Below are 12,014 nucleotides of genomic sequence, written 5' to 3'. Positions count from 1 at the left end.
AAAAGAATATAATATGCATAAAATAAAAAGGAATGCTATTCAAAATGCTCAAGAACCTTTTGAATTAGCCTTGAGAACAATTTAGACTTCAGTTTTAGCATTATCCTTTTAAACTAGAAACAATTCTGTAATTTTTCAGTGTATAAAAGTGAAACTTTACAGCAATACCACACCTACTTCTTTTTTGTCATAAGAAAAAGACTTTTTACCTTTAAATTTCTGTTGAAATTACACTCTCCCCTGTGATTAGCTCTGTTGGTTAGAGCATAGTACTAGTAAGAACATGGTTGTGAGTTTGATCCCCATAACACTTAATATTTGCATCCAATTATCCTTGTGGGTGAAAAAAAAAAAAATTCTTTTCAAGACAAAAAAAAAGCCAAAGAAATTATAATTGTACTAAAACATATATCTCAATCCTTTTAACCTTGCCAAGCAACAGAAATCAATGCTTATTCTCACAATCTGCAAAATCATATTGGGTATGGGTTTCACATATATATGGATTGAAAAATCCCCATATATATGGATTGAAAAATCCCCATATATATGGATTGAAAAATCCCCATATATATGGATTGAAAAATCCCCACAGCAAATATGAAAACTAAAGGACTAATTCCATTTCTGCTACAAACAATGAGGAAAAAAAAGCACATATTATCTACTTGTTATGCGGCTACACGTAAATCCAAAGATAATAAAAAAGTAGGAAATTTTAAAATAGGAATTTTGAAATAGTTTCCTTCAAAAATACAAACACTGTAAATTACAGCTTTACTAGACATTAGTAATTACAACCAGACTGCTAGCTCATAGCATTTGGGAAACAAATACATGTGATTGCAGCTGGTGACTGCATCCAAACTTTCCATTCACAGTGTTCATGGGGCTACACTTCTCGTGGAAAAGAGGTTCCTCCAGTATTGTCTTGAAAGGGCTATGCTTTCCTTTCCTTCCCATTGGCCCAGACATCCAAAAATGCTCCATGCTCTACTCTGACACAGTAGTCCAGGGAACTCTCTCTTTGCTTCCACTCACCCCTCCCTCAAACTCCCCCTCCCTGTTTGGGAATGCACTGAATGAGGCACTCAGACTTCCAGTGAAGACATGCCAGCTCTTTAACATGAAATGATGCCTGTGCATCGTGACTTGCACAATTCAATTACAGCTTCTTATCCCAGCAATATTTACAATATGTGCTCACACCTTCAAACAACAGCTCCTTTACAATCTAGGAGTAATAATACACTGACAATGGCTTGATGGGTACAAAATGTTATCAACTAAATTTTTTTAAAATTGTTTGGTTTTGTGTCCAGGAGTTTTCTGGGTGTTTGTTTTTTTTCTTTTTAAATAAGATGTATGTTCCTGGTAAGCTGATTAACTTTTTAAATTGCTTTATGCCATCCTGTGGTTAAAATATTGTTGCTGAAGCAAAGTATCTCCACTGATATCCTTTTCTCAATTATGTGAATTTGTTCACAAGAGGAAGAGTGGTACCAAGAAGCCAAGAAGGTATACACACAGAAAGGAATGCAGAAATCTGATCAGTCCCCTGTACTTCAGATGGCAAAAAGATCACAGGAATAAAATATGAATGATATTCAATAAATCCAACAATGCAGCCCATTCTGACTATAAATCTTTAATATCAATATCAGCTTTGGCAGAACCAGAAAGGGTTGGTGACTTCCTTCCCCCTCCTCAAAATTTACATTGTTTGCTGTATTCAGCAATCATTTTCCTTTCTCTCCTGTTCTGTGGGCTTCCAAACACTACTTTAAAAATTTCAAATTAAATTACAAATTAAAGAGCAGAACAAGATGTGATTAAACACAGTAAAAAGTATTTTTATACTGTCTTAACAGTTTCAGCAGAGATTCAAACCAAGCAAAATAGGAAAAATCTAAAGATGGTCATTATAATTTCATAAGCACATATGCACAGGATGTCATAAAACTATTGTCCTCTATAACCCTACTAAATATAGTCCTTTTAACATTTATCAATACATTTTCCAGATTGCAGTGCTGCAAATAGAACAACTTCTCAAAATACTAGGAATTTTTTTTCTAAAGTAATAACGATGTTTGTTTAAGTATGGGTACTTCTCTTCAATCCCATTTTGCAATGACATTCCTGTCTGTGAAAAAGTTACCCAGTTACTCAGAATCTTGTGTAATGTGTTCTAGGACAGCCCTGCTCAAGCAGGGAGGTTGGGCCAGATGACCTGCTGTGGTCTCTTCTAAATTGACCCATTCTGTGCTTCTATGATCCAGGGTTTTGTAAAAGTTAAACTTTCAACCTTTTGTTGACATTGTTACAGCAGTTATTAACCTAATGCTTTGGACTACTGCACATGCCACTCTCCCCATCACAAGAGAGCATGAAGTCCTGTTCTTGGCGTTGAGAAAGAAGTATAAAATGCACAGCAGCAGCATGACAGCAGATGCATACTTAAGGCATTGAAATATTACACAGCACCATAGCAGTGTTGCAGGGTAGGCCATGAGCAAACAGCACAGGACAGATGTTTCATGCCCTTCTAGGCAAAAATCAGAGGTCTGTTACTTCTTCCAGATACAGTGGTGACGGAGCACATGTTGCTTTAGATTAAGATTTTATTGACAAGGCAAAAATGGCAATCCTTAGACCAAGGAAAATTTGAAATTTAAATTGCATTTTCTTTTTCATCTTCATTATGAGTGTGTGAATATTGTTTTATATAGCAAGTGTATAAAAAAATGCAACTCTTTGCCAGATCTTTAGGTTTTATTTCACCAAACATTTTTATAACTTAATCAGACTTTACACAATTGCACCCTCTCTGCAAATTATGTATTAATCAAGAACTAATATAGCTAAAGAGATATGTTAAAAATAAGACAAAAAAAATATCACCAGTTAACTGAGGTTCTTATAAGAACACATATACAGCTAGTCCTCTGAATGTTGTATGCCTGTATATCCACTGTGCTCAGATCAACGACTCAAGTTTCATAGACTGTTAGGCAGAGAGAGGCCAAGCAGACCTCAGTGTGAGAGGTGATTCCAAAATTCTGGCTGCAGTACATTACAGGGAAAATGAAGATATGACTGAAGAGTGATTCAATAGCTTACTTGGCAAATCAGTGGCAAACTCAGACACTTGAAATAATGCAATGTGCACAGGTGGAGAAAAGAAAAAAACTCAATGCAGATCCTTTTCACTTTGCTTTCCCCAGTCAAACTCCACTGGCAGCCTTACCAAGGCACAGGTTACTGGTTTTAGTGTTTGATCATGAACAAACTTTTTTTGAGAGACAGGGAAAAAAGTAAAATAGTAAAAGTACCTTATGAATACATGCAAGTATTTAAAAGTGTTACTTAGTTGCTTTGCATTTGGAGCAAGAATTCTCATCTAGGATCATGTCTACTAGCTAGGACACAAAACCAAAACAAATATGTGTCATTACCCAGTAGCCAAGACCCCCTAAAATATGAATGCAAAAAGGGTGCAAAATTTTATATTCAATTCGGAAATTTAATCTCCTTATGAATCTGTTTTTAAAGTTCTGGCACTGAGATTGTTCTCAGCCCACCACCTCAACTATGATGTTAGAAGCAAGACATGTAGAAGCATACTGTTCAAGTCCTGTGACATATATGCCCTTGTAAATATTATAAATAAATAAGAGAGCTTGGCTAATGAGAAATCTTGTGGAAGCAACTTCAAACTCTCGTTTGGAAAATTTAATGCACAGCTAGACATATGACAGCTCCTTCTTCCTTTACTTATATTGGGTGCCCAAAAATAACAACCTCTTAAATTATACCATACAGAAATCAGCCAATTTTAGTCTTCAAGATACAGATAACTGTTAGCTTGAGTTAGGTGTTAGCAATGACCAATATTGTGTTATACATAAACAGAAGAAACTGCATACACCATTTTTCTAAGTCCTTATAAGAATGCTATAAAAATATTTATATGATGGGAATTATTTGTTAGATTCAACTGCTTGCAAAACAGTGAAGAAAAGGATGTTCACTAAAATAATGAGAAGAAAAGTAATTCTAAGATATTTGTGAAAGATATTCATAACAAGGAATGAGGTAGTTTAACAGGTGACAAGCTTGCTTCTTGCTACTCTCAACACTATAGTATTTTGACATTTAAATGGAAGCCAGTCTGTATTTGAAAAATAGGCCTCTTCATTGCAACAAATATTACTCTATTTTGTGTTAATTAGAGTTACATATTAGGATTATCATGCTCATGAACAGTGCATGAAAGTTTAATTAAAAGACGACTAAATTATTCATTTTTAATGAAACTGCCAGGAATACTGCAGAGAAGTTCAACAACATTTATCATATCATTACTCTAATGAACTTCTTTCTAGATAATGAATAAAAGCTTGTAAGAGTTCATAGAAACTCCTTAAAGGTTGAACTATCTTCAGATGCATAAGAAAAAACACACCTAAATATGTTCCCAGACCTTAAAAAAAACATGCTTGAAAAACATTTGACAGCAATACAATGAACAAGACTTGTACTTTTCAATGGGAAATGGGTCAGATGTGGAAAAGTAATGAAGACTACTTATAGAAAAGTACACAAAAAAAACCCAGTATGTAAAAAGCTACTAACAGCAGGTCGTACAGATAAACTAGAGAGAGCCATTTAGAAGGATGAATATTAATAATTGAAAAGTAAATTATCCCATAAAAAAACAACAAAGCCAATAACAAAATCTACTGGGAATGGAATAAGAAGGATACAAGCTCCTGGCCTTCACGCTTACAAATAAACTAAGCAGAGTGAAAACAGTGAATATATCTTTATCTTTCTAACAAGATGTACTGCATACAATGACTAGCATCCTAAAGGTGATGGAAATAGTAAAAAAAAAAAACATAGTAGTAGCTCAAATAGGATTAGAATTTGTTTCTGTGACAGGCCTTGTCCTGATACCAGCTAGGATAGAGTTAATTTTTTTTCTCAGTAGCTGTTACAGTGCTGTGTTTTGGATTCAGAATGAGAATTGTGTTAATACTGATGTTTCAGGATTTTGTGAAGTCTGTTTATCCGAAGTCAAATACTTCTTTTTTCCTTGTCTCATGCTCTGTCAGTGAGGAGGTACACAAATAAAAAGCTGGGAGGGAGCATAGTAGGGACAGGCAGCCCAAACTGACCAAAGGGATATTCCACACCACAGAACATCATGCCTGAGGTTTAAACTCAGGGAGCTACCCCAAAGGGGAGCTGATTTAGGTTCAGCAGTGAGTGATTGCATTGCACAGTACTCGTTGGGGTCTTTTCCTTTTTATTGTAATTGTTATTATAATTAACCATTATTACTGTACTTTTACTTTCTTTTCAGTTATTAAACTGCTTTTATCTCAGCCTGCAAGTTTCACTCTGATTCTCCTCCTCATTCCACTGGACTGGGGCATGGGAAGATGGGGGCTGAGTGAGCGGCTGTGTGGTGTTTCATCTCCAGATAGGCTTAAACCATGACAGGGCTATTAAAGCATTAGCAGGATTTATTCCTCCTTGGCCCTCAATAAATCTAAACTCTGAGAAGATAAGAAACAGTTTTAAAAGAGAGTTATATCACTTCTGATCCCTTCAGTAAGCCCTGTGGAAGTACTGTACTCCTGCACAACTGCTTCCCCCTGACAAACTCTCCTGTGTATGGCCAGAAGTGCATTTGAAAGAAAACTAACTGAAAATCACACACCCTCAGTCTCCCAGTAGTACAAGTAAAGGCAAATAAGGAATGGACAAAGTCACAAGGAAAACTAATGGACAAAGAGAGGACCTTGCTCATATTTTCCCTACATGTCATAGTATGATTGCAAGACGCTGAGATGGCGAATAACAATACAATTCTTTCTATCACTCTAAATGTGAAGCCTACATGATAGAATTGTGAAGACTAGACATGTTTAAATAACCCAAAAAAGCTCAAGATTCTCACCATCACTGAAACAAATTTAACTTCCATAGAAGAGAGCTGGTATTTTACAATCTACTTTTAGCAAGATACCCAAGTTGTGCTGAGCCATGGTTAAACTAAAATCATCAATGTTAACAAACAACAACTCTCCAACTTACATTCTTTCAAGAGGTCTAGTTTGTCCTACTGTAAAATTTTGCAAAGAATTTATCTTTCCCTAGGTTTTCCATTAATCTTAAATGCTGTGGGGAGCATTTTATTGAAGCACCACATCACATTCAGAATTGGTGCTGTTTCCTAGACACAAGCTTCCCATCACTATCAAAGACAAGGCACCTGATTCAGCAAAAATTTTGGTCAGGCCCCATATAGCTATTCTCATTTGAAAATAGTTTGTGATTCCTCTTTAAACCCAAAAACCCAGATGGTCATGGCAGAAATGTCATTTAATTTCCAGGACAAGGACCAGAAAATACTGCGTTAGATTTAAAAAAAAAAAAAAAAAAAAAAAAAAAAAAAAAAAAAAAACCAGTTAATCATCTATCATCTCTATCCAGAGACAACCTCTTTCTCAGAGGAATAGGGCCAGATCTCTTAGTCCAGCAAAGGTTTATGTCCTCAATTCCAAACTGTAGGACGGCTAAGCACCTGTTCCCAGTAGGCACCCACACATAGAGCACATGTGTACGTGTGCACAGTTTCCAACGTGGAATACTAACACACCTTTGTATGTGGGAAGCAGCACCTTAGCACCTCTTACAGACTGCTTTAAGTTGACACATCCAAGCTAGTCCTTTTTTTTCCACTGAAGCAGGATCAAGACACTTTGGTGTTTTTTTTCAGCATCACCATGCATTATGTTAGCCAACAGAAATTATATTTTTAAGACTAGATAAATGAAATTAAGTATTTTTTTTCCTCCTGCAACCTTTTTCATGGAGCAGATTAGTATGCTATGTAACACACCTACCTCCAACCCTGAAGTTCTCTGCCAACCTGTCAGAGGAATCACAAGTTCTAAACTGAACAATTTATCCTAAAACATTCAGAAAATATACCAGTGTATGCTGCATTTTATGGCCTCAATTACAAGTGCCTATTGCTTGCACTCAGGACTCTGCAAGCAGAGATGTTCAACCCTATTTCTGCAACTCTTTGCACACTGCTTTATGGCTCTATACAAACAAATAAAAGCAACAGTTTTTATACAAGATATTAACCCAAATCTGAGCTGCTATGCAATCTAATTTGATATTCCCTGTATTGGAGGGAGTGGTAGGACAGCATGAGAGTCTTAATCCTATCCCTTATTAATGACGTCAGTAGAGCTAAATCCTTTATTTTCTACTTTAGAAACACCACAACAGATCATGGTTTCCACTCCCATCACCATGTTTTTTTTATTTCTGACTGTTCATTCTTGCTATCACTGAAGATACAGAAAGCAATTTTTGAAATTGCAGCATATGGAAACAGATGAATCTAAGATTCATCTTTAGATGAAAAATTAATTCAAATCAAAAACAGCAGTCATGATTTTGCCTGAATGCTAGCACTTTGCCATTTCTGGCACTGCTTTTCCACTATTTGCTTTGTTTCAGAGCCAAAACAATTGTTACTATAGGAAATAAGCTGGGTACAGCTACTACTGTCACTAAGAATGTGGGCTTCTGGAAAAACTCACAAAATGTGTGGCTATTGCATGAGAGTCCCTAGAATGTTAGAGCAGCTTTATATCTGCAATCACTGAGTCTGACATAAATATTTCTTAAGCTAACATTAATTTGATTTTTTTTTTAGTCCTCAAGCTTGTCTAGTAGCTAATAAAATTTTTAAGACAGTATGGAATAGGAAAAGCTGAGAATGTATATGAGCATGAAAAAAAATAATATTACCATCAGGCAACAACTAAAGTTAAAGTTGGGAGACACATAAACCTATAGCCATAAGAAAAGGGAAGGATGCCAAACTCACTTCTGTCCAATTTGAATATATATGCATTAGGTGGACATAGAAATAGTTGAAAACCTCACCCTAAATTATTTCCATTTCTTGTCATCTGATAAACATTTGCAATTTCAGATACATAATAGAAAGAATAATAACTCCTCCAAAGAGCTGTAGTAAGATATAGAGTCATGCCCCACCTCCTGACCTCAGCAGAAATGTGAGAAACCTTGGAAATCATAAAAGGCATTATTTTGTCATCTGAAGTCTTCCCTTGCATTTTTTCCTATCCCGAGTTTGTATTGTAATTAATTTTGTCAAAGGTAATAGCATTTTAATTGGTGTACTATACTCCTAGTAAATAAGCTCTTAAGAACATAAAATACAAAATTAACAGTTACAGTTTATAACAAATCAAGTGTTTAAAGAAAGAGGCAGTTTATTATAAAAAAATAGGGAAAAAAAACAATACAAGAAGCAAGCAAAATTTTAAAACCTGGAAGTTTTTGTACTCATCTACGATTAGCAGGAAAAGAATAAAGAACTTAGCTAGCAAATAGCAAAAAATATTTTAGTGATTACCAAAGAAAACAGTATATAAAAAGTTTTCAAAAAAATTTCATCACACGTTACTCCAAAATTGTGAAAACCTTTTCCAACAGCAGTGATACCTTTGAAGCTTTTCTTTACCTGTCTTTGAACTCTAAAGCTGCATACTTCACATTTTCCTGCACATCTTCCTTAACAAAATGTCTTTAAGTCTTTAAACTCTAACTGCAGAAAGCACAAAAGTATTGCAAAGCTTACATCAGTTTCTCAACCTATGCAGATGAAATTCTGAGAGATTTCTATTCATTAATAAATAAAACCTCAGCACTTACAGATGACTTTCCAAGTTGCGAGTCCGTATGTATTTACTGGTGCTCAACAAAGCACCAGTATTTGGCCTGGCACTCACAAGTTGCACAGCTGTAAGAAGCTCAAGGCTCACAATGTTAAAATCCTGTTGATCCTTTAGAAAAACATCACGGATTTATAAAGAGGGGGGCATATTGTGCCCTGGGAGAAGAAACTTGATTTCTTGATTGGGTGAAGGCAATGGGAAGGGGCAGCAGCAGGTGCCTCTAACATTAATTAGCAGGTTCTGAGCTCACCAGGGACTGTTCCAGCAGTTAACTACTCAGGGTTAACCCTCTGGCTCCAGGCAGCCTCTGCAACCACACCCATGCCCTCCAGAAGAGAGCTTGAGAGTTTTTATAGCCCCTTGCTTGCTTCTGCAGAGTCTCCTGCCCTCCTGCCTGAATTCCCCACATGCACACACCTCGGGTGCCAGCACGCGTGGGGCTGACGGGACACATAGTCTGAGAGTGACAAAGAAGCTCCTAATGTTACCTACTCATGTTTCTTCTTGCAGGCCTCCAAAAATAAGTCTTCAAACTGTCTAATGTATTTAAATGCAGAAATTAAATCAGAAGTTCAAGGACAGCTGAATAAAACTGCCACACATTGGCATACCATGTATGATGCTTTTTCCGGAATTTTAAGGCAAATAGAACAACAAAAGCAATTTATTAGTCGTGTTGCAAAACACTTTTTTAACCAGTAGTCCTGAAATTATTACATATATATGTATATGTATATATATGTGTATGTGTATAGATATGTATATCTCCTAATGGCATCTAGTCTCTCTTTGTAGAGTCTGTTACTCAATCAATAACTCTAGGACAGAAATACACGTGAAATATATGCAATCAGGCTGTGCTAATGAAATAATTTTTTACATTATCAGGACATCAAAGCTCGACCCCTGAAGAAAATCAAATATGACCCTAACAGGAGACCCCAGCAGTACAGGCACACAACAATCACAGATCACTGATGGCAGATCACTATGATCACAAAATTTTAAGGGTCTCTACCTGTTCCTGGAGGGCTGCAACCTTGGTAGCAGGGAAAAGAAATGCTTTCAGGGTAACAGAGGAAAAGGGTATTTATGCACAAAAAATGAAGCATCCCACAGATTATCAGACTCAGACACATCTGCAGACCAGTGGAAAAAAAACAAGTAAATGATGCATAAACATAAAAACACAGCTGCACCAAAGAATGAGCAGGAAGAAACCCTCCAAATCATACATTCCTTGTTCAACAATTCCCTGTTCTTAATTAACTAGACTAACAATCAATTTATGCCTCTATGGGTAGGTACATTTCTGTAGCCCACTTTGATTGCCTGTGATTTTTGGTTTCGTGAACTGTTTGCAATATTTGTCCATCATACCACTCAGAATCACATCAGACTGTGATCCGAACAAGCATACATTGGCAAAGCTGCACTTCACTGCCATTTTTGCAGTTTTCCATCTTTAAGGGTCCAGCCAATTTCAGGAAATGTTAGGTTTAACTAGCTAGTGAATGGGAAGATGCAGCTACGATCTTCCATGATGATGACAATTAACAATTGTTACCATTATAGAACTATACATGAGTAATTTTCATTCACATAAAGTCATCTACCTCTTCCAAGAGACCTTGAATTTTCCCTTTCCTGTACGTCTGGCTTTCATTCTGTTTTTACATTATTAAGTTGAAATACATTTTTCTCTTCTCTACTTTTATTGCAGCGCTGATTTTTTTTTTTTTTTCTTGTCTAAGACTGTTTAAATGTTTGCCATAACATCTCTAACACTATTTTAAGAGAATTATCCATTCAGAATGGTTGTGTTATGTTTTGGATGTGATTTTCCAATGGCATATCTCAGCAGCACATGTTGAACAGCTGGAAACTATCTAATTAGAGCAGGGAGGAAAAAAGAAAAAGGCTGTTTGATATGAATAATAATCACATCCATCACACTCATAGTTTTGCTTATTTATGTAGCACACACCTGTGTAATTGGCAATGAAAATTATAGTAGGATGAAACACTGAGCTGACCTGATATTATAATTCTCCTTCTCTGAGCTTTAAATATATTTTGTATGTTCCTTTAATTATATAGGTAGATTTGTTTAATGAAGCATTCATGTTAAAACTAATTTCATGCAAAGGGGCAAATTACATTTTTAATTACGTTACTTTTGGAGGGCTGCATAGTTAAGATGAGTCGCTGCATGCTAGTCTCCACAGACAATAATCATGGCAACTCAATGCAAAATATCTTCAGTGGCATTAATTTTTCACACAGTGAATATGGACACATTTTTGAAGCTGTATCAGTTCACTAGGTTTTTTAAAAACACCTGCATTAGTGACTCATCTACCTCTTTAGGTAATAAAAAAGCATCATAAAGCTGGAACAGTGCACCCAGAGAAGCTGTGGATGCTCCATCCCAGGAGATGTTCAAGGCCAGGCTGGGTGGGGCTCTGACCAGCCTGCTCCAGTTGGAAATGTCCATACCCATGGAAGGGGTCTTGGACTAGATGACCTTCAAGGGTCCCTTTTAACCCAAGTCATTTCATGATTCTGTGAATGAGGGGCCTCGGAGCCTAAACCACAACAAAATTTGTATTGAAAAACTGCAATTTAAAGATTACTATTAACTTCAGAGAAATTAACTCAAGCAGAGTTATTTATGTGTATAATACTAATCAAATAGGGAAATAGAAATGCCTTCCATCCCTTCTGTTTCTTCTGTATTTTTCTTAACAACTTTAAAAGTTCCCTTTTTATAATTTATTTTAGTGTAAACTCTTGATTACAGAATAAACCTTGGATTTTTTTTCTGAGCATGTTAATGTACGAACAAAATAAAATAAATCCAGAATTAGACCAAAAAAAAAAAAAAAACAAAAAACTATTATTTCATCTTGAAAAATACTCTAAGATTTTTAAGGAAATCTCTTTGCTTTCATTACCATCATAGAATTGTGATTGTAATTTCTAATTTTTCAACTGCATTAAAAATGACTGGAATGAGTTATAATCTTGAAATTACCAAGCTCAGTGTTCTACTAATTCAAATTCAGTTAAAACTCTCCAGATAAATTTGAAATGAGATGATACTAAAAAATGTATACATAAATTGCTAATAACTGTGTCAATTAAATAGCTAGCTAGGAGCCAACTATTATCTTAATGGATATAGAAGCATAATCTACTTTGAAAATAGCA

The sequence above is a fragment of the Cinclus cinclus genome, chromosome 5 (assembly GCF_963662255.1).
Source record: "Cinclus cinclus chromosome 5, bCinCin1.1, whole genome shotgun sequence".
Classification (NCBI taxonomy): Eukaryota; Metazoa; Chordata; class Aves; order Passeriformes; family Cinclidae; genus Cinclus; species Cinclus cinclus.
This window is presented reverse-complemented; position numbering follows the sequence as displayed.